Below are 24,175 nucleotides of genomic sequence, written 5' to 3'. Positions count from 1 at the left end.
AATGCCCCTTGAACATAGGATTCCAGTGGACCCAGGATGCATGGTGGTTCACTGAGGCGCAAAGTCAGTACAAGGTACAGGTTACATCTACAGCTGGGTAAGCAGTAAGCCTGAGAAGAAGCACATCCTGCTCCACTTGGAACTTGCTTCATGGAATCAACACTGTATTGCATACTAGAAACCCGCGAAGAGAGTAGATGGTAAGCTGTTTCCATCAAAAAAGAAAAATAAATCACTATGCAAAGTGACAGATGAGTTCATTAGCTCAACTGTGGTGATCATTTCACAATGTATAGGTCCGTCCAATCATCACGCTGTGCACTTTAAATATATACGGTCTCGTTGGCCAATTACACCTTAGTGAAGCTGGGGAGAAAACCTGCCTCAATCCCAGAAATAACGCAATGACACGCCGAGAAACATGAACAACCCAGGAGCCCTGTCATACCCTGTCCCTTGGTATCTGAGAAGTCTCGTGTCAGCCAACTGTTCATGCCGAAGACGATGCCACCGAAGGCAAGAGAAAGAGAAGACCACCCACAGTTCCTTCCTCTGTGTGTCCTTCCCCACTCATCAGTAAGACAGAGGCAGAGAATTTTGGCAGAACATACAAGCAGCAAGAAGCGAAAAAAAGCAGTCGAGTTACTTTTGTGCAGGTCCCCACCCTTCTGGTACCAACCAAACATCGATCCAGGTAAAAGCTACGAAATACACCTTGTGTGATCTTGGTAATTCCACGATGAGTTAAATGCTTACATCTGCATTCTAAGCAGGCATTGCGCAATATAAGATAAACAAACTTCGTGCTGATTATTAAAATTTAATTTTGCTTTACGTAGAACAACACTAAATAGCAAGTATAAAACGCTATGAGAGAGAGACCACAGAAGAGAGGAATAAGCTTTATATTTCATACTGGATCCTGCAAAATGTGCAGCCAGCCCTGTCCTGGCTCATAGCAGGTACTCCATAAATATCTGAATGAATCTACAGATGGCCCTAGTAGATACTGACCAAGTGCTGTGTCCAGAGTCGCGGCCACCGGTGGGGTGAACTGGTCCCCTTCAAGCATCTGACAGATGCATGACCATTAACCCAGCTCCACTCCTATTGCCTGTGCACAAATCCACAAGGGGCTGGACCTGCTCTAACAGGAGCTTATTCCATCCATTGCCATCCTCCTTGCTAATCCCTGCAGGTTAACAGGAGCTACTTGCAGGGCTTGGGGATTTAGACATAAGCAACACCTTCCAGTAGGAGTCTATGAACATTGGCCCTAAACTCTCTGTGGCGCCGGGTACTTCACTGCTGCCTATTCCCAGACACGCCCTTCTGCAAGCTGCTGCACATCTGCTCTTCCGAGACGCGGATTGTTCCTGTGCACTTTCCAAAAGTAATGGCTAAAAGCTGCACGGCGATATCTGCTAAGCTCACGGAGGAGCCGGGGGAGGAGCCTAGGGAGGAGCGTGGGAAGGGCCCCCGGTTTCATGCTTCCAGATCTTCTGCATCTCTAACTACAGTCTCTGTTATCAATTGACTTTCTAGCTGGGAAGTGCTCCAGCTGGTTATTTATGGCTCATCTGGACTGAAAAGACGATCGTAAAGAAAATAGCCTATATCCAGCCTCTTTCCTTGGCGTGTTTCCCTCCAGACACAGAGAACCCTAGTCCCTTCCACCTCCGTTCCTTCGCCCAGCATTGTGCAGCCGTGGGCATCTGTACTCTTTCCGTTCTTGCAAAATAAGGCTTTGGCCTCTCCGATCACATCCCCCACAGCTGTGCTGTTTAGTTCCCGCTCTTTCTAATTAGCCAGACTCCTTCCACTCCTGCTGGCATTCCAGTTGCCCTTGAGCTCAGCATAGAGCTCTGGGGTCAGCCAGCCCAGGCATCTTGCTACCCTCCTACTCGTCTTCTTGCACACCCATGGTGATGACCACCCACGTGCCCACAGGCACATGCACATGCACACACACACATGCATGCGCATGCACGAGATTTCCTATTGGCCACAGCTGTCTTGTGCTGAGACTGCTGCTTGCCCGGCCCTCTACACACTTTTGCTTCTCAGAGTCACCCTGTGAGGGGAGGGACTATCATCCCCATTTCACAGCAGACCAAACTGAGACACAAGGAAGCCAGGAAACTGCTCGAGGGGGAGGGGCCCTTTAGCACCAGAGTCCGCACCTGCCTTGGGGCAGCTCCACGTTCCACGGAAAGGACACCACTGATTGAGGAGCCTCATGAGCCAGGCCTCTATCTCATTAGCCTCCTGTCCACCTGGACTCCTCAACGATTACATGTTCTCCACAGCGTCCTTTTTGTTCTCATGGTTTACCTTATGACAGATTAAAGAATTTCTCTCTCTCTCTCTCTCTCTTACTGGAATTTCCATTCCATCGTATAGAACTATATTTGAAATGAATTCTCTGCAGCATGTTCTTAGACCCAGAAGTTCATGGGGATCATCACCCCAGTAGAGATCTCTGGAGCCCCAGACCCACTGATTGGGGACCTCTTGGTGATGAACCTAGGGATCTGCATTTTAAAGCATGGCCATGTCACTGTCACAAGCTGATGTGTTTGAGAACCCCGAATTCTTTACCTTTATTGTACATAAGAATCAGCTGAGATCTTCTTCAAATGCAGGTTCTGATTCAGCAGGTCTATGGCAGGGCCCGAGATTCTGCATTCCCGATGAGCCCCCAGGTGGTGCTGATACTGCCCATGTCCATGGACCACCCATTGAGTACTGAGGGTTTAGGTCAGTGGTGTTCAGCCCTGTAAAAACATCAGAATCACTTGGGGAGCTTTTAGAGCTAAGCTGCCCAGGCCCTACCCCCAGGAATCACGTAAATGGCCTAGAATCAAATCAACATCCCTCAGCTCATTGGTTTATTGGAGCTGGCTTGCACTGGCTTGCAAAATGCTATTGTTCAGTTTTCAGGAATTTTGTGAGCCAGTTGGTAAACAGATCCACTGTTAACCATTAAATTATATCAGCTTAAAATTAAATTATATTAAAAATAAAGGTAATACCCAAAACACAGCCCTTCATAACTATTTGACTACATTTAACTATTATACTTCTATGCTCTTGAGGTCATTAACACCTCTTCGTACATGTATGGTGGAAATACCACGTAATGATAGGCTACTGTGTATTTCTTCTCGATGGTCAATGCCATCAGCCACAATTGAGCATTTACAGCTCAGAAATTTGCAAATGTTACAAATCAGGGTTTACTTTCCCAGAATGCTGGTTGTTAAACATCTGTCAGAGCACCTGCAGTCCTCAAACACTTGCATGCACCATAGTCCCCTGGCAGGTTGATAAAAATGCAGACAGCTGGAGACCACTGACATTTATTTATTTATTCAGAGAGAGAGAGGCAGAGACACAGGCAGAGGGAGAAGCAGGCTCCATGCAGGAAGTTCGGCGTGGGACTCGATCCCGGGTCTCCAGGGTGGGGCTGCCAACCAACCACTCGACATTTCTGAATCCAACTCCCTGGCTGTGGGGCTGGAGGATCTGGGAATGTTTTAAAACAAGTGACCCAGGTGATTTCTTATCTCCAGTGAAGGTGCTTTAGAATATCAATCTCCCTATTTACTAAAACTCAAATTAGACGGAGACACTGTTCTCACTGGTTCCCTCTCCTTGTTAAGAAATCATTTCCAGGGCAGCCCGAGTGGCTCAGCGGTTTAACCGCTGCCTGCAGCCCAGGGTGTGATCCTGGAGACCTAGGATTGAGTCCCATGTCAGGCTCCCTGCATGGAGCCTGCTTCTCCCTCTGCCCCCCTGCCCCCCGTGTGCGTCTCTCATGAATAAATAAATAAAATCTTAAAAAAAAAAAAAAGAAATCATTTCCAGTGGATTTTGAAAAGGCTTTTGATCTGGGATCCTCTGAGTTGCGGTCCTATCCAACCTGTGGGCAGAGCACTTCTTCCCCAGACCCTAACAGAAAGGTTCATCGGGAAGCTCAACAGAGCTTGTCCCCTACGTGTCCTGCTTCTGACCCCACACCCAAAAGCATCTGCCTCATTTTGACCCAGTAAAGATGATGAGTTGCCCAGAATTTTCCATGCTCAACTGTCTCATTAGGCCTACATCCAACTTCAGACCCTTTTGCTAATGGTAAGACACCATTCTTAAGGCACAAGATACTAAATTACTAGGGCATAAAGTAAGTTCTGGCAGATTGCATAATCTAAAGCTTTGTTGAGATTAGCAAAGATTCACCCATCTCTGGGGTCATGGAACTGGGCAAATGTGATCCTTGTGGGGATTGATCCTATGCCCTGTGTTCTAATCCACACTTACTAAGCTCAATATGTCCCTCATGTTAGGTGAGGACTCACCTGTTTCTCCTCACTTGTTCTTCCAGCAATAATACAAGCACGTATTTTTGTCACCAGGGTCCAAATGAGGATATGGTTTGATTTAAGAAACAAACAATGTCAAGGTTGATGACATTTCTGATGTCTTAATCCCTAACCATGTGTATTTGTTATCTGCTGCTGTATAACACATTATCACAAGCTTTGCAGCTTAAAACAGTGCAAATATTATGTCAAAGCCTCCATTCACATGTCAGGAGTCCAGAAAAGGGCTTGCAGGTCCTCTGCTCTGGGTTTCACCACGCTGAAATCTAGGTGTTGGCCAAAGATACAATTCTCATCTCAGTTTCTGCCAAATCCAAGTACCACTTGAAAGAAACTTAATTTTTCTTTAAACTCACTTTAAAGAAACTCAGTCTTGTCCTAAGTCACAATGTCTCTGAAAGTCCCAGTTTGGATAGTAATTTCTCCCCTTTTTTTCCCCTAATGATATGTTAAAATAAGCATATTGTTATTAACAAATGTTTTAAGGTTTCCATCCAAACTCAACTTGCTCACCAGTTTAGAAGAACTTCTCACTATGCCGCATCTGGGCTTCCTGACACCACACCAGCACTAATAGGTCCTGGGCACCTGACAAATGATTTTTCTTGCCAACCAGCCACACGAAGCTACAAAGTTGAGGCTATCAGACCCGGGCAAGTGCAGATCTGCAGACAGGTGCATATTTTTTCATACAAAGGCCTCCATAGGGATGCCTGGGTGGCTCAGTGGTTGAGCATCTGCCTTTGGCTCAGGGCGTGATCCCAAAGTTCTGGGGTCAGGTCCCACATCGGGCTCCCTGGAGAGAGCCTGCTTCTCCCTCTGCCTATGTCTCTGCCTCCCTCTGTGTCTTTCATGAATAAATGTAATCTTTTGTTAGAAAAAAGACCTCCATAAATTTGATACACATATTAGCACCAGAAATGAATTTCCACAGCAGATCCTAGTGTTCACAGATGTTTTGAGAGCCTTAGAAAGTATCTTCCAATACAACATATCATATAATCTTCACAAACTATGAGAGAATTATCATCATCCCCACTTTACAGGTGAGGGAACTGAGGCTGGGGGAGTAGTAGGGCAGGTTACAATGCAAACACACATCCTCTGATGCATTCGGCAATGTTTTCCATGGCATCATCACTCCCCAAAAAACTGCTATTTTCCTCTCAATGATCATTTTCTTTTTTCTTATAGCTGAGAACATGGCTGCTAGGAATACAGACTGCATTTCCCAGCCTCTCTTGCAGCTGGGAGAAGCCGCATGACTAAGTGCTGGCCAATTGGGATGTGAATGGAAGAAATGTGTGTGACTTCTGGCAAAAAGTTCTTCAAGACTCTTGCTCTGTCTCTTTCCTGTTGACTGGAATGTAGCCGTGATGGCAGAAGCTTCAATAGCCCCCCTGAACAATGAGGTGACCTTGGAAAATGGACACCATGCACAGTGAGGCAACAAGCTAGAGTCCAGCTAGTCTCCACAGTCCCTGAGGACTTTCTGGAACAGAACCGAGTAGCCTCTCTCTGGACTGTTACATGAAAGAGAAATAAACCTTTACCTTGTTTGACTGTTATTTAGATCTGCATTATTTAGAGCCAAATATTTCCAAAATTAATATAAGGTCACAGCAAGGAAGGGAAATGCCAAGGCTTCACTATTCCCAATTCACAGATCAAGTCCTTGTTTTCTTAGAACACCTGGCTGTGGGACTATAGCACGAGAGGTAGATGAGTCATGGCCCACAGGTGGTACTTTGTAAACACTCATCCATTTAGGTGGAGCCTGGACCAGAATCCCCGTACCTGCCACCTACAAGCAATCTGGTGCTACAGATCCATTCCTTCTGACAGTTCCTCTTAATAATGCCTCCTATAAGCCAGCTCCTCAGCAGAAATTGAAAACAAAAAAAAAAAAAAAAAGAAAAGAAATTGAAAACAAAAACAAAATCAAAACAGCCCCCACCAAGCATGCCAGGCACTGACAAATATCAGATCAAAGCCAGCTGGACTGGCAAAACTCTGACACCTTCTTCTCTGAGCGCTTTGAGAATTTGGGAAATGGCAAATGATGGTAATGAGGGGAATCAAAACTTCATTAGGGAGTGGAGGGAAAATGAGCCCAAGCTAAATAATACCCACCCAGAGATGGCAGGGAAAGAAGGAGTGGGTTTTGGCAGGAATGTATTGGGCAAGCATAGAAAGTGTTAGAGCAAGAAAAGAATTGTCATTTCTTGAAGCATCTCCAACGTTGACCTAACTCCATCATGTCTATAGCGCTGGTCTAGCCCCTGGAATATTTCCATGTTATTTTCTCACTTCTCGAATTGTGATTTCACACATCAGTAACAACTGGAGGTGGAATCCTTCCTAAGAGCAGTTGCCTCCAGCCCTAACTCTCCATTGGACTCTCCCCAAATAGCTTCTAATGGTGCTGCCAATACATAATTTCTGGACTATTGATTTTCACTGCCCATTCTCCATTAGCTCCAACAAGAGAGACAAGATACTGCTGGCCTGGCAGAAGGAAAAACAATTAATTGGATGTCAGTCTCCAGAATTGGAGAAATAATGGTAACTACTACTACTATTTATTTATTGCCTATGATGTGTCAGGCATTGTGCTAAGTGATTTATATCTTTAGTGAAAATGGCTAATATTTATGGAGTATTTACCATATGCCAGGCACTATGTTAAACACTGTCATATGGTAGCTCATTTCATCCTCTCAAAAACTCTAAGAAGGGGGTACTGTTCTTATCTCCATGCTACTGATAAATCTTTTGAGGCGTAGAAATGGCGGTATTTCTCAAAGTCACAAAGCTAAGAAGTTGAAAGCTAGGATTGACCCAACGTAGAGCACAGTATGTTACCTGAAGGGTGAAAACCATGAACAAACACAGAATATGCAGGAGGCTGAGAGACTAAAACATTTGCAAATGCCCATCACCATTAATCCCCTTACTCAGTTTTATCTTTCTCCACGGTACTTATCACGAGTTGTTCATTGTCACATCCTGCATTCATGTGTTAGCTCCATGAATGCAAAGATTTCTTTTATGATTTCTTCATTGCTATATCCCCAGCCCCTAGAACAATGTGAGCATATACTAAGTGCTCAGATAATGTTGGAGAAAGGAAGGGTTGGAGGGTGGGGAGGGAAAGAGGAGGTTGAGGAATGTTTAATAGCATGAAGCACTATTTGGAGAAAAAGCTGCCGTGAGCACAGTATCAAGGGGAAAAGAGGAGACAGGCAAGTAGGCTACAGAATTGACTCTGGGTCCAGGTTTGGGAAGAGGAAAAATTGAAACAGTGTGATTGGAAAGAAAATCCTACAAAACCACACTGAAGATGATAAAAAGAAATTGACAGTTGGCTTTAGTCTGAAGACAAGAGGGAGTGGTGGCAATAGCAGCAAACTGGAAAAGCCATGTTCTTTTCAAGGGAGTCACTGGATAAAGAAGTGGCCACGTTTAACACCAAACCATTTTTGCCACATAAGAATGCAGCCTCCAAACCAGATTTTTGTGAAATAGTCCAACTTTTCATGTTGGCATCAAATTCCAAGTTGTTGTCTTTGTCATAATTATCAAATGCCATAGGAATGGAAGTACAGCTTGGTTGGACTAACTCTCTTACACAGACTTATAAAATCTGGACAACATCTGTTTAAAAACAACTACTTGAAAGTTCTGTAGAGCAACCAGAAATAGGTGGAAAGTAGGAGAAACTTTACCTTTAAAAGACAGGAACTGGATGTGGGGGATTTGCACTTTGTGACATTTGCCTGAGGGTATTCACCAATCTCCAGGCCCTTCAGAGTGACAAAAAGCTGAAAATTTACTGCCTTGAGGTATCAGAAAACAGAGTTCAGGGCCAGAAAAACAGCCAGAAATTTGGGAGAAAATTCTGAAAGAGAAAGAGCTGTATCTAGAATGAGTCCCAATATCTGCATATAAAATGCATCCAATTCCATGGATGACTATAAAACTACGTTCAGGAGGAGGAGAATCTAGGGACTACAGCAATAAAGGGGCAGATACAAATAGAATTGGGTGGATTTTCAGTTCCTGCTGACCACAAAGGAGTCATGGTTTGGAGTATGTATCCATCCAAATTAATTGCCTGCCAGAAAAAAAGTCACTCTTCAATGGTATACAACAGAGTCCAAAATCTCTATAACATATCATACATAATATCCAATGGTTGATCATAAGTCACTAGACAGAGCAAGAGGCAAGGAAATGTGACCCATCATCAAAAAAAAAGCAGTCTACAGAAAATGATTCTGGGTGTTGAAATAATTTCAGACCAGAAATTTAAGGCAGCTATTATAAATGCAATTAAGGATGTTTTTTTTTAAAAATGTACTTCAGGAATGAATAGCTGAGAATCTCAGTAGAGATATAGAAACCAAACCAAAGTAAACCAAAAGAATATCACATATAGATTGTAGAGCTGAAAAAACAATACCTGAAATGAAAATGCCAGTAGATGAATATAACATCAGATTAGATGAGGGAGAGTCGCTGAATTGAAATCTCTATCAATAGACATTATCCAATCTGAAGAATAGAGAGACAAAAGACTGAAGAAAAATGAACAGAACCTCAAAGACCTGTAGGACAATAGCACATGGTCTAATAGACATGTAATTTGAAGTCTAGAAGGAGAGGACATGGGGTATGGGAAAAAAGATACTTGAAGAAAAAAGCCCAAAATTTTCCAAATTTGCTGAAAGACATTAACATACAAGTAACTCAGCAAGATAAATACAATAAAAACTACACATAGGTATATTACAATCATATTCCTGAAATGTCACTGTAAAGAGAAAATCTTGGAAGCAACCAGAGGGCAAAAACATTACATGTAGAAAGAGAAGTATATGAATGACAGCTGACTTCTCATTGGAAACAATGAGGGCCATATGAGAATGAAATAACATCTTCATGATGCTGGAAGAAAAAAGATCTGTCCACTCACAATTCTTTATCAAATAAAATTATCCTTCAAAAAGGAAAGCAAAATAAAGACACTTCAAATAGATGAAGACTGAGAGAATTCCCCACCAATAAACCTGTACTGTAAGAACTGCTATAGGAAGTTTTTCATGTTGAAGGGAAATGACACCAAGTGGTGGTAACTCAAACCTACAGGAAGGAATGGAAATCACCAGAAATGATGAGCATGTCCCAAACTGTCCTGCTGGCATCATCTCATGAAAGATGTAAAAGACTAGCCAGATGAGAGAGGATTGTGTGGGCAAGCTTGTTCATCAAGCAAGCAATAGAGGGCTAGCCATCTCTCACATCTGCCTCTCTCTGCCTGCAAGCGTAGAAAGTCTCCCAGGACCAAGGCAATGCATTGTGAATAGGGACCCTGTAACAGGGAAGAAACTAGCATGTCTGACTCCGTGTTACTTCTATTTTCCTTGTTGTGTGACCTATAGGTAGACATTTCTGCTTAGCCTTGCACATAGGCATGCTAATCATTGAAAGAATTTTGCCCACAGCTAAGATTTACAAAAACCACTCTTTTCTCAAAACCTACTTCACCTAAGTAGATAAAGAAGTAAGCAGAGCAGTCATCCTCGTAATTCCTTTAAGGCTGAGAAATGATCATAATTCAGAGGGGATTGAAGCCATGCCCCAGAGGGTTAATAAGGTTGAAACTAGCAGAAAGTTTAAGGCTTGGTTTTTAGTTTTGATTTATTTATTTTTTTTAAGGCTTGTTTTTTAGAGAACTGTGACCCTTCATTGGTTATTGTGTCTTTTTAGACCCCACTAACAAAATCCACTAGATGTCTGCAGAAGACTGGACTCAAAATGAACTGATATGGTTCCAGCCTAGGAACAAGCAGGGTCCTGCATTCCTTGCCCAAGAAAACAAGCCCAAGACCCATGGGGTTAATACCAGCTCTGAGAGCATGCCCATAGACCACCTGTCTCTTTATCCTAGGATAACATGCTGATGTCTGGGGCTGGATTTTACCTCATTTTGATGTTTAGTCTCCACCCCAAAGCAAACAGGTGATGTATGTTACATATATGTTTCTCAATGTGCATGCTCCATCTTTCCTCCTGAATGGTCATTAATTTCGCTGCTATTTTCACTAATAGGTATGTGATCTCAACCCCTATGATTATAAAGAACTTTTTTACTCCTTCTTTAGGGAGGCAGATTTGAAGCTTGCCCTCCCATCTCCTGGTTTGGCTGCCTCCATAATAAACTCTTCCCTTTGCTGCACATCTGATGCCTCAGTGATTGGCTTTGCTGTATGAACTTGGGTTCGGTTACAATCCAATAATAGACAAACTGTTTGATCTAAGGAAAAAGACCCAGAGAGCTCAGGAAACTTGAGTTCTAGTTTGGAATCTTCTAGACCCTCTGAAATGGTTCTTCAGCCTCTCCCTAGGCTCAAAAGTAAGTCATAAGGGAGAGAATGATGAGGGGAAAGGATCTCAGCCTCTCCCATCTTGTGATACTATTATGAGGGTCCAACCTGTAAATGCTCATTGGAAATGTGTGAAGCTCTTTTAAAAAACACAGAATTATTATGAAGAGAGGCCCTTCCCTTACACACACTCCACTCATTTCAGAGTGTAAAAATCCACAGGGAGGCTGGGACTAAAGTACTTAGTATTGGTGAGGATGTGGAGAAATTGGACCCCTGGAGCTTTGCTGATGGGAATGCAAAATGGTGCAGCTGCTGTGGCCAACAGTATGGCACTCCCTCAAAAACTTAAACACAGAATTAGCATATGATTGAGCAGTTCCGCTTCTGGATAGAGCCGCAAAAGAATCGAAAGTGGGGAATCAAACATGTGTTTGCACACCCATGCTCAGCACAGCAGTATTCACAATCACCAAAAGGTGAAAATGATCAAGTGCCTATCAACAATGAATGGATAAACCAAATGTAGTCGATACATGCAATAGGATACTATGCAGCCTTAAAAAGGAACATCTGACACAGTCTACCACATGGATGAAACTTGAAGGCATGTTAGGTAAAGCAAGCGAAATAATGGACAGTGTAGGATTCCACTTATACGAGGTGCATAATCAAATTCATAGACACAGAAAATAGACTTCAGCTTCCCAGAGGCTGGGAATAGGGGTAAACAGAAATCTGTGGTTTCATGGGACCAAGTTTTAGCTTCAGATGCCAACAAGGTTCTGGAGACAAATGGCAATGGTTGCCTAACAGTGTATAACATAATGGTTGCATAACACTTAAACATGGTTTAAATGATAAATTTTATGTTATGTATATTTTATCACAATTTAAAAATATTTTAAAAAACACGTGTGAGCCCCCAAGACACAATGAATTTTTTTAAAAAAATGTTATGTATTTATTTTAGAGAGAGAACAAGCAGGGAGGAGGGGTAGAAGGAGAGAACCTCAAGCAGACTCCCACTGAGCACAGAGCCCCACTCCGGGCTTGACCCCACAACCCTGAGATCATGACCCGAGCTGAAACCACAAATCAGATGCTTAACTGACTGAGCCTCCCAGACACCCCAACACATCCAACACAATGAATTTTTTAAAGTGAAATTCCCACGGGATGTGGACTGCAGTGTCCCAGACCTCAAGGATAGCTAGCGGTCATTCACAAGACTTCAGGCACAGAGACAGTGGCTGCCCAGGGTCTAGAGAGAAGCAGACGTGGAGACAACCACATGCAGTCATTTGCTTGGCCTAGAGCTGCTCCCCCACCAGCGTTTCTCCCAGGCAGGATCCCCGTGTGGTGGTTTCCCAATGTGTCCCTTCCCTCCCTCGCCATCTCCACGGGCCAGGCACATGTATCTTTGTTTCTTTAAGATTTTATTTATTTGAGAGAGAGAGAGAGAGAGAGCATTGGGCGGGGGTATGGGGGGGGGACAGGAAACAGAGGGAGAAGCAGACTCCCCACTGGGCAGGGAGCTGATGCGGGGCTCGATCCCAGGACCCGGGACCATGACCTGAGCCGAAGGCAGATGCTTAACCGACTGAGCCACCCAGGCAACCCAATAATAATTGTGAATATAGCCACTGCCTGGGTCAACTTGTTGATTCCTCATGACCCCATGAGGTAGGAACCACCATTGCCTTAATTATACAAGTGAGAAACCTGAGGCACAGAAATGTTCAGTCACTTGCCATACATTTTACCAGCGTTTGGGGACAGAGACAGGATGCAAGAACAGGCCAGCTGGCTCTGGAGCCACGTTCTGAGGCATAATTCTAACACAAGATGTGCCTGTCGCTCAGGAGTAAAGGGCTTTCCTAATGCAGGTGAATAGTTGACTGTTGATTTGTTTGGGGTTTTGTGAAGTCAGGCCTCCTCGGAGAAGCCACCCTCCTCAAGGATGCTGACACCAGGGGCAGCTTCCTCATAGTGAGTGCTCTTTGTGTCTGGGCACCACTGCCTTGGATCCTCACAGTTGCGCCAGGTGGGCAGATATTGTCCCTATCTCACGGACGAGGACAGTGGGGCTGAGTCTTCGGTTGACTTGCCTGAGTCTACACCTGAGCTAGGATTAAAAGCCAGGTGTGGCTGACCTAGAATCTCCACCCCTAAACCCAGCAATTCTCAAGAGGGCCTATTTTGATCCCCAGGAGACACTCGACACTACCTAAAGACATCTTTGCTTATCTGGACTCAGGGGTGCGCTACTGGCATCAGGTGGGTAGAGGTCAACGCAGCCGCTGAACACCCCACAATAGGCAGGAGAGCTGCCCAGAACGATCCAGCTCTGAATGTCAACAGCACTGAGGTTGAAAACCCTGTTTCAACCCTAAACTATGAATAAAAGCAGTGCCGGGATCTCAGCTTTCGATTTCTAAATATTTTCCCCAAAGTCTTAAAATACATGCCATGGGCACGTCAGCCGTGGCTATCTCTGGGTTGGTGAGTTGTATTTTCTTCTTTTGGCAAAACTGCATTTTCTAAAGTATCTTTGATGAATATGCATTAGTCTTGTAAATAAGTTTCAGCTTTTTAGAGAAGCCCACACGAGCCTTGAGTTGGAGAACCCTTCTGGGTTGCCACTTCTGAGTTTCAGGAAGGTGGGTCGGGGTCAAGGTCCGGCTCTGCCAGCTGGTGGATGTGACCCTGGGACTCTTCAGGGAGGTGAACCTGTTTCCTCATCAGTGACACGGAGACCACACCTCCACACCTTTTGCATCTGTGCCCGGGTGACTGGGGCCGGGGTGGGGGGGTGGGGGGGGGGGGGTGCTGAGCAGGTGCCGAGCACTGCGGAGCCGAGCGTCTGACGGGCATCAGCTCTGTCCACCTCTCCAAGAGCCCACGAGGTTGGACACTGAACTGGAGGAAGGAGAAGCAGCTTGCCCAAGTTCATGCACATGGTGGGAGGTTAAAATAAGGCTAGAACCAAAGATGTTTGCCTCCCAAAGGCCTTTCGTTCTGCACAACCCCCCTGCTCTGCTCCATGCCAGCCAGTGAGTTAAGGACTCGGCAATGGTGCTCCTGCTTCCCCTGCTCATGGGGGCACTTTGCACAATCTGCCCTTGGAAGGCAGTCATAGAATCCTGCATGGAGCCGGGTCCTTGAGCTCCTTGAGCATGAAGGGCTGGGTGGTATCCATCTCGCTCTAACCTTCCAGCCCCAAGGGGATCTGGAATGAACCAGCAGAGCGATCAACATCCAGATTGACTCAGGAAGCTGCCTTGCTCCACCATCGCAGGCAGGGGCTGAAAGCCAGGGTGAGGGGGCCCAGCCTTCTGCAGAAGCAGGGTGGGGTGAGGGCCAGCTGCCCGGAAAGGAGAGAGAAGACAATCGTGAGGCTCTGAGGCAGGGTGGAGTGCCTCTGGCTTCTTTCCACCTCCATCTTTCGAGGACGTTGCCCTGCCCTCATCAGGATGAGGGCTGAGCTCAGGTGAGCACTAAAGCACCGTCAGCTCCTGGCCTGGTCGTGACCCTACAGAGGTCAGGTTGCCAGGGAAAGCAGGGGGTTTAGTATAAGTATGTTTCATGCAATGTTTGGGATATACTTCTGCTTAAGAAATTATTCGTGGTTTGTATGAAGTTCACATTTAACGGGGCGTCCCTTACCTTGCATGGTCACCTAGTCAGAATGGGTCACAGTGGCCCTTTGGTCTTGGACTGAGATCCTAACCCTCACTGATTCAGCCTTTGCATCTTTTTTTTTTTTTTAAGATTTTATTTATTTATCCATGAGAGACACACAGAGAGAGGCAGAGACACAGGACAGAGGGAGAAGCAGGCTCTCCGCAGGACTGGATCTCAGGACCCGGGGATCACACTCTGAGCCAAAGGCAGACGCTCAACCACTGAGCCACCCAGGTGCCCCGCCTTTGTATTTTTGTAAAGGCACATTGTTTATCTCCTTTTCCTGCTTAATAGCCTCCCTTGGCTCTCCCATTAGCTAGGGCTAAAGGCTCCACTCCTTAGCCAAGTCTCTGCCGTGCTGTGCCCCCAGGGTGCAAATCTAGAGCAGTGCAGTGAACACTGGCCAGAAGAGCGGGTGCCCAGTCTACAGGAGGAATGGCCCCAGCACCTCTGGCCTCATTGCCTGTCCCTCCCTCCCTCCCTGATACAACCTGCTGGACTTCCACACCAAGCTTTCACTGCCCACCCTCACCTGCCTCCGAGCCCACCCCCCAGCCCTTCCAGCTCCTCCTCATTCTTCAATCTCAGCTCTCCTCTGACTTCCACCCTGAGTTCTGGAGTAAAAAGAATGTCTACGCACCCTGAGCACGCAGACCACACTCACTGGTGCTGCTCTGAGCACTCTGGGGTTGTTAATCCTACTGAAGCCAGGGTGAGATGGGTGGTTAGTTCCTAGTGCCAATCGCCCTTTTATTCTCAGTAAGGATGAGGCCAGAATTCCAAGCCTCAAGGTCTGGCTCCCAGCCCCCACTTGCACTAGCTCCCCTCTTCAGTGCCTGTTTGGGAACTTCCCACCCTGGGTGGTGATTACCCACTTGCTCATCGGAGCCCTCCAATGCCCATGCACTCCCCGAGGGACAGTCCCTTGTTCCCCATGGAACCCCCAGCACCTGTCATAGACTGTGTCTGATAATAAGAGTATCAATCAACATTTATTGAGTGCTTCCTATATTCCAGGCACTTTTTGAATATTTTATGCATTTCACTCAATTTCCACAACAATCCTGTAAGTTGTAAGTCCTACTGTTATTCCCACTTTACAGATGAAGAAACTGAGGCACAGAGAGGTTAAGGTCGTGGCTCAAGCCTCATGGTCAGTGGCAGAGCTGAGAGCCCAACTTGTTGGTGTGATTGAGGGAATAAAGAAACTTTTCTGGTGACTTAACAAGATCCTGAGAACCAACTGGTTAAATTGCGGGCAGGGGTATTGTAGACGTGAGGAAACAGGCTTGGAGGGGCCCCACACCGGATCCCAGATCGGCCCTGGACGGAACGCACTCCCTATCTCTCAAGGCCAGGACCAGCTGCATTCAGCCTCTTAAAGTATTCCGGGACCCCGAATACCTACCTACTACTTTATCCTGTTTCATACTAATAACAAACCACGGTAGCAGTAGCTGAAACCGTGGAGAACGTGCCGTCTGCCCGTGGGGTGCTGATTGCTCCACACATCCTCCGCCACCAAACTTTTGGCTATTACCCTCATCTTATCAAAGAGGCTCAAAACCGTGAAGTGGCTCTCCCAAGGCTGTGTGGGCTCCGTGGCGGCAGAGCTGGGATCGGAGAGCCAGCCCATGCGTCTCACCATCACGCCCACGGCCCTGATTCCACTGCCCCTCAAAACGAGGGCTTCCATCCACTAACAAGCGATGCCAACAAGTGTTGCCAACCGCAGCGATGAAATTCTGTGCAAGGCATGCCCCGGAGAGGGGAGGGGAGGGTGCCCCCCTTCCTCTGTGCTGCAGAGCAAACGTCCCCGGGGAGACGCTGTGACACAGCTTCCTTCTCCGTCCCCAGAGCCAGCCACGGATCATCTGGAAGCTGCAGTTCTTACCGGAAGGATCTCTAACCAAACTGATTTACCTCAACTCATTCTGCACTTCCCAGGACAAGCCAACTGAAATAAAAGCTCATTCGTTGCTTTTCTTTCATCAACTGATCGCCAGTGAACACCTGGGCCGGGTGCTGGGAACAACAGGGTTATTGGGATCAAGTCGTAGCTCGGACTGGTGCAGGGAGAAAGTCAAGGAGACAGAAAAATAAACGCCTGTGCAATGAGGCACCACTGGTGTGCATGCAGGGAGGTATGGGGCCCACAGAAGTGCGTCATCCCACCTAGGGAGAACAGAAAATAAAACCTGAAATGAGGCATGGAGGACGAGTAGGGATCAGCCAGGAGAAGAGGGGTGAGGAGAAGGAGGCAGAGGGACAGCACATGCGAAGGCCAGGGGGTAAGTGTGAGGGAAGGATGCTCTCCTGGCTAAATCTGCTCAGCCCCGGGAGCAGTGGGAGTGGGGAAAGCCTGGGCAGGCAGGGTGCTGAGGACAGGCAAAACCATGAAAGGCAGGTGCAGGGACACTCTGACCGCTGCCTAGCCTTTCCTGGCTGCTAGCAGCTAGCTGGGGCCTTGTGACTGCTTCTAGGTGTGGCCCGTGGGCTGTGAGCAGAAGTGAGATGTGTCCCTTGCAAGGCCGAAGCACCTAAAATGCAGTGCATGGTCCTGCAGACCTCGTCCTCGCCATGGAGGAGCCACACGCAGCTAAGAGATGGAGCAGTGGGTGGTCTGAGTACCATTCTGCGGGGAGCTTCCAGGGAGAGGCGCTAGACCCACAGCAGACCTTGTGCCAGTAAACAGCAAACGCTGGGTTCAGCCGCTGAGGCTTCGAAGTTTGCTTACAGAAGCATGATAGAGCGAGTCGAGCCTGACTAAGCCAGAACACAACACGCTTGGTGACTCATGGTCAGCGAGATGCTTTGGTTAGACAGGCTTAATAGCTACCAAACCAAAGACGGATCAGAAATATTTAAGTCTGGAGCACCTGCCAATGGGTTCATGCCCACTGGCATCTGATTCTGGTCTCTGTCCCATGGGCTGAAATCTCGTTGTGGTCACATGGGGACTAAGTGGTGGCATCAAGGGGAGACTGGGGGGCTCCAAGGCAGCCTCGACTCAGCCCCTCAGACACGGGTGGGAGGAACATGAGGGGCTTGCGTGCTCTCACTGCCCCAACCCCCCAGCCAGCACCTTTCTCCTCAGCCTCCAGGCTGCCTTTACAGCCTGAGATGGGATGTGCCTCCATCAGGACACCCAACTGGATGAGCAGGTCTCTGAAAGGCTGCTAGAAAGTGGATCTTCTCAGATCAAAAGACACAGGCTTACAAACAGAGAGCCTCCCACCCATGACCCTGCTTCCTCCTTAAAAGGAGGTGAGGACACGTGTCCTGAGCTGTGGTAACCATCCTAGGCCTGTGAGCTGACAAATCTGAGGACAGAGGGTCAACCCAGAGAGGATCTGGGGAAAGGCCTGGGTCCCCTGGTGACTCTCTTATGGCACAAGGCATCCATATACTTTGGTCTCTAGATTTCTTATTGGAAGAGCAATTGTTCTCATCTGTTGAGCGGCTGCTAACAGGGTTTTGCTGCTGGCAGCCTACAAACAGCCTAACACACCCTAACAAGCATGCTTTTCTCCTTTACAAATGAGATCAATCAACGGTGTAAATGGTTAGCTCAGCCCAGGCGGACGGGGCCCACTGATGACTCGAGAAAAAAGGCCAGCTGTCTCTGTAGGCTGGTTGTCAGATCTACCTGGGACGTGTATGTCCAGAGCCTGAGAAACGAAGGAGCTGGAACTTGGATTTTTGCATCTCCTCAGTTTGGGACCCCGGCCACCGCTCCTGCAGGTCACGGGCATTCAAGGTCTGTGTTAAAAACGGCACAGCCCCACGCCTGTATCTGCTGATCTGCTGCCAGCTGCTCCACTTATCACATCTCCCTCCCGGAGCTCAGCGTGCAGCCCCACTGCCATCTGCGAGGGGAGCTTTGCAGGCAGGTTTAATCATTACCGCCGCTTTACGTGTCTGCCAGGGGCCGCTGAGCCCAGCGGGCCCCTCCGGCCTCCCATAAACTCACCCCTGCTCCCCCAGCCCCATGCACTCGGACACCCTCCTTCCTGCGTCAACAAACAGAGCTCCGAGTCTTGCAGATGGCACACTCGTTTTCTCGGTTTCTCATTATTTGGTCTCATTGCACTGATACGAATCTTAAATACAGAGATGGTGAGAGTGACCTCGGAAGGCAGTGGGCCCAGAGTACTCATTTTACAGACTGGGGAGGCTGAGGCCCAGAGAGGAGGTGGAGTCATGCATGCCATGACTTAGAGACAAAGCCAGAACTAAAATCCAGGTCGCCGTGGTATAGAAAAATCTCTTAAACATAAAGCAGATATGCACGCCTTATGCACATGCAAGTATTGTAACCAAGTGGGACGTTGTTGCTTCTTGGTTTTGAAATGAGGTCACTAAGTGCTTGTGCTCAAGTGTACATAAGGTAGGAACCCTACTGGAATTGCGTTGATAATTTAAAGGTCTGATGGTCTCCCCTACCTGAGAAGTCCAAGGACATGCCCAGCTGGGTCCTGTAGGTTAAGAAATCTCTCTGGGTCCTCCATCTCCTGGCACTGCTGTCCTCCAGGCTGCTGGTGACGGGGTCTCCCCAACACGGGGGCAGGACAGACAGCCCTCAGCATCTTCGGGCTCACATCCATCCACCTCTACAAACCCAGAGAGAAGAGAGTGCCCTGGAGGGCCCAGGGCTCACCCACCTCCGAACAGCTACTTGTGGCCCTCCCCCCACCCAACCACCTGAACAGGGCCACGCACCTGGCGCTGTGGTCAGAAATGAGGACGGGGGTTCGCAGAGCATCAGACGTCCGCCACAGAAAGGACTGTGCATTACAGTCCTGGCGTTTTGCCTGTAGACCCGAAAACCAGTGACTGCCACGTATGAATACACAGACGAATGAATGGAGTTTCATAAACATTTGCTGATTTGTTGAACCACTGGTGCTGCCCGCTTGTGCTGCGAAGCCCCAGGGACCCCCGATCTCACCCGACATTCCCCACTCCCACCCCAAGTGCCCTGCAAGACTCTGGACAAACCCACAAGTAGCAAAGGCAGGAAGCTGCGTATTTCGATCATTCTAATGAGGCAAGAAAGCCCCTGCCCAGTGCTGGCCCAAAGCTTCTCCCCCAGGCACTCCCCACCACGACAGGATCCCCGACATCAGCAGCACAAACGCTACTACAGAGGAAAGAACACAGTTTTCCAAATCCAACAGACCCAGGTTCAAAGCCCAGCTCTGCCCCTTAGTAACTGAGGGTCCTCCTGCACGTTCTGTCCCCAGCGTCCTTAGCCACAGGGGAGGCACAATCATAACCTACCTTGGGGGGAGTAAGGTGAGGGTCGGGTGACTGCAGCGGAAGTCCCGGGCACAGTGCTTGGGACACTTCATGGGTGGCCACGATTAGCTCTTCTGGGTCCCAGAGGGCTGCTCGTAACCCAACGACATCCAACATACTGATCAGCTCTGCAAGTGCTCCCTCCCAGCAGACCCCTCTGGGGACCCCTCTCATAATGAGTGGGGAAGAGGTCCAGAGTAGGAGAAGAGCCAATCCACGGAGCTACCACCATTTCCAAAGGACTTCTGCAGACATCAACTCCTTTAGTCCTCCCAGCGATCCTGATGAACGGCTTGCTATGGCTCCTTTTACGTGGACCAGGAAAACCGAGGCTCAGGAAGTCTAAGTCATTTACTTGCCCAATTTACACAGCTGCGTGACCCCAAATCGGTAGTCTGCCCATAGTCTTTACCATATAGGACTAGTGGAACCCAAGAACCTGCTCACGGAACCACACTCTTGTCCTGGAGAGAAATCCTCCAAGTGCCCCAGAGAGATGCTTGCCAAGCAGATGGAGATTCACATGTAGCTGGGTGCTGAGCTCCCTACAGCCCTCTTCTGCCCCATTAAGGAAAGGATCACAAATCCTGCTGTGACCTGGGATGAGCAATGAAGCCACCCTGAGCGACCCCTCCTTTTCTGTGGAGTTGGGTGACACTGGTGCGCTCCTCCCAGGCTGCTATGCGCTGAAGCAGGAGTGGAGGTTGCCTATCTTCCCTTCCCCCTCAGATCTGATGGGGGCCCATTCCCCAGGCAGGGCAGCTGCAGGTGATCTGGCCGCTTGCCCACCCCACCGCCCGCAGCTTCGGAGGTGGCATGTGACCCAGGTCCCTCCAATCACCGGGCCCCAACCCTCTGCACAGTGATGCGGGCGTGAGTGGGCACAGGACCCAAAGAGGACCAATCCAGTCCCTGCAGGAACTTTTATGAAAAGACCTTTCTTAAAAAAAAAAAAAAGAAAAAGAAAAAAGAAAAGACCTTTCTTGACTCTCTGTGTGTGTCTCTCATGAATAAATAAATAAAATCTTTTAAAAATAAAAAAAAAAAAAAGAAAAGACCTCTCTTTCTGCAGGAGTGGTTAAGTCTGGCCACCTGCCACTGGGGGTGGAGTCAGGGCAATGGGAGTAGACGGGAGGGAGGTTCCCCCAAAAGGAAACTGAGATGCCCTTTCCAGAAGAAACGGAAATGTGGGCAGGGTTGGCCAGAACAACGTATGGTCAACACAGACATTAGCAGCAGCGGGTTCTAGGAACTGAGCCCACCACACGTTGCCAAATATCAGACCCACCGGAGTCCCGGAGATCCCAAATTACTCAGGCTAAGTCCCAGCTTCTGGAAAGAGGATCCAGGTCAGAAAGTGATTTAAGGACCCCAAACAATGCATGGTGTATTTTAAATTCATTGCCCATCTTGGCTGCAGGGCTCAGATTGTTTGAGTTTTATTTGCAACTCACCACTCTCTTGCTGACACTGTAATTATTTTGTTAGGCTACCTCTTTAGCGCCAGGCTTTGCTTTCGCCCAGCAGCCTCCCTGGGGCTTGGTGGTAAAAACAGGAGGTCGGATGTAGATGCGCCAGGAGTGGCAGCGCTGCGCCCAGTGGGAGGCTGGGGGCGGCTGTGTCTGTCTCTGCAGGTGCACCTCCGTCCCCTGTCCCCTGCTGCCCTCCGCGAGCACTTGCTGCCAATGCCCTAGTACTGCCAGGTGCCTTCCACCAGCACCACCACCTGCCGAGCCAACTCAGCACCTGGATGCTGTCCTTCCCCCCCTCCCAAATCTTTCTCAAACTCCACACTGTGCTCGCCCATCCTTTTCCCTGTCACCATCCACCTGTCTTGATTGCTGTCACTGTTCATAAGTCTTAATATCTAGTCGTGGAAAGTCTCCAACTTTGTGATCTTCCTCCAGATTGGGTTGGTTTGTTCCTGGATATTTGCATTTTCATATAAATTGAAGAATCAGCTTATCAGTTTACACACACACACACACACACACACACCTGTTAAGATTGTGACAGATTGTACTGTACCTGTACATTAATTTGAGGATGATGGACTTCTTTATGCATTAAACCTTCCAATTTGCAAGATACCATATCTTTCCATTCATTTATGTCTTTTAATATTTGTCTCCCTAAGATTTTAGAGTCTTCTGCATAAATTCTTACACATCTTGCATTAGATTAACTCCTAGGTATTTGATTTTTGATATTGTTATAGTGTTGTTTTAAAACTTAATTCTTCATTGTGCCTTATTATATAGAAAAGTAATCAATTTTTGTATGTTGACTTTGTGTCTAGAGACTTTAATAAAATTCATTATTTATCAGTAATTTATCTGCAGATTCTTCTGGATGTTCCAATTACTCAAATAAGTCATCTGTGGGTAATTTTGTTTCTTCCTTTCTGATTCTGATAATTTTATTTCTTTCTCTTGCTTTATTTCACTGGCTAGGACCTTAGTTGTGTATCAGCCATGATACAAACATCCTTTCAGCATTTTACCAAGCTTTTTGTAGATATGTCCTATCAGATTAAAGAGGATCCCTTCTATTCCTAGTTTGGTAAGAATTTTTAATGAATGGATGCTGTAATTTACCAAAAGCTTTTTCTGCTTACATTGAAATAGCAGAATGATGTTGATGCCTTTATTCTATTAATATGAGAAATTGCATTGGTTAGTTTTAAATCTTAAACCAACCGTGTATTTCTACAATTAATCTGATTGCTCATGACCTATTACTTTTTAATATATCATTAAATTTGATGTGCCAATATGTTCAAAATATTTGCACCTATGCTCAAAAAGGAGATTGGCCTATAATTTTTCTTTCTTGTAATGTTATTAGGTTTTATCAAAGTTATATCCTCATAAAGTAAATAAGGAAGGACTCATTATGTTTTTGTATTCTCCGGAAGAATTTTTGATATTTGTATTATTCCTTCCTTAGTTGTTTCAAACATCTTTGCCAGCGAAGCCATCTGGACCCGAAGCTTTCTTTGTGAAACAGTTTTAAATTATAAATTCAATTTCCTTATTAGAGAGAAGACTCGTTATTCAACCAGGAAGGAGCTGGGTTAAGCAGAGGCCGGATGGTCCGCTGCCTGAAATGCCTACGTCGTCGGAGACGTATTTCTTTGGGTTTGGTTGATCCATTCCCCAGTGATTCTCATCTCAGATATTAACATTCTTTAAGGAATCAAGCACCCTCCCTAGCACCCCGGATGCCTGCCCCCAAGACTAAACAGAGACAAGTGTGAGCATCAGAACAGGAAGGCGAGAAAGTGAGAACTTTCACTTGGGTGTCTGAGATTCAAGAGAGTGGAAAGAATTTTGTAGAAGGATTCAGATGCATTTTTCCTAAGCATCTCCAACCAATCTCTCTGGGGCCTAAAGGATAACCTAACACTCACCAACAAGGGAGCAAATCCTCTCCTTTTCAAAAGCTTCCTGAGTTCCTAAACTGAAAACCACTGATTGAGTAAGAACAAATTGCCTGGGAAAAAAAGGAAGGTCTGCACGTCCCTGCAGCCAGCTGTGAGGTGACAAGGAAAGCAGACGGTCTTGTCTTGCTGGTCACACTGGTCTGAGATGAATGACTTTTATTTCCCTTATGCCACCGAGAAAGAATCCTACACCCAACTCCCAGCCCAAGTTTAATTTCACATAATGCAGCTTTCACAAATGAGCGATTGGGAGCAATATTTACCAGGGGAATGTTTCTGGACACATAGTCACCAAACCCAGGCAACATTTTTCTTCTTTAATTTCTGTCTTGTGCTTCCTGCAGACACAAATAAAACTGAGTGAAGGAGCCAAGGCAGGAAACACACACGTTTTAGAACCCAGAAACACCCTGTCCTAAGGGATGGAGACTCAGCGGAGGGGCCGAAGAAGTGAAGGGGCCACCCAAGGGCCCAAGCGGTCGCTGGGCAAGTGCGTTTTGTTTGGAACAAGGGCTGTGGTTGGTTGTTTTTTTTTTTTTTTTTTTAATGTTTAAACTACATAAACAACTGGGGATTTAACATAAAAATCCAGCTGTCTGGCTTCTCTTGAAAACTCAGCTCTGACCACACTGGTTGGCAAGAGGGTCACAACCAGGCGGAGTGAAATAACCACGGCGCACATTCTCCAGTTGGCCTCTCGGCGCACTTCATTCATTTCTGGTCCCTATCCAGTGACCAGCTCATCTCGGTTTGCACCAGATGGCTCTGGTCTTCACACTGCAAGTCCCACATCCTAGGAAGCCTCCCAGTCCTGCACAACCCAACACAGTTGGCCATCTTAGATACCTACTCGGCCCTGATAAACATGATATGCACATACTGCGTGTTACAGAACTCTGGGCATTTTCACCAGATTAACTCACTTAATCCTCACAGCACCTCTATGAGGCAGGTACTCTACCCATCCCCAC

This window comes from Canis lupus, chromosome 24, assembly GCF_011100685.1.
Source record: "Canis lupus familiaris isolate Mischka breed German Shepherd chromosome 24, alternate assembly UU_Cfam_GSD_1.0, whole genome shotgun sequence".
NCBI lineage: Eukaryota > Metazoa > Chordata > Mammalia > Carnivora > Canidae > Canis > Canis lupus.
The sequence above is the reverse complement of the archived record's forward strand: the minus strand, read 5'-3'. Positions refer to the sequence as shown.